The sequence below is a fragment of the Lupinus angustifolius genome, chromosome LG11, assembly GCF_001865875.1.
Source record: "Lupinus angustifolius cultivar Tanjil chromosome LG11, LupAngTanjil_v1.0, whole genome shotgun sequence".
Lineage (NCBI taxonomy): Eukaryota > Viridiplantae > Streptophyta > Magnoliopsida > Fabales > Fabaceae > Lupinus > Lupinus angustifolius.
In genome coordinates, this window is record NC_032019.1 from 31,457,354 (window position 1) to 31,457,611 (window position 258).

Genomic DNA, 258 nt, shown 5'->3' on the forward strand with positions numbered 1-258 from the left:
GAGGATAGGATGAGGATGAGGATAGGATCAGGGTGAGGACGAACATGAGGATGAGGATTAGGATAGGATGAGGACGAGGATGAGGATGAGGAAGAGGATAGGATGAGGACGAGGATATGATGAGGATGAGGAATTGGAGGAGGAGGATGAGGATTGGATGAAGATGAGGATGAGGATGAGGAGGCGGATAGGATGAGGTTGAGGATGAGGAGTAGGATGACGATGAGGATGAGGAGGAGGAGGAGGATGAGGATGAGG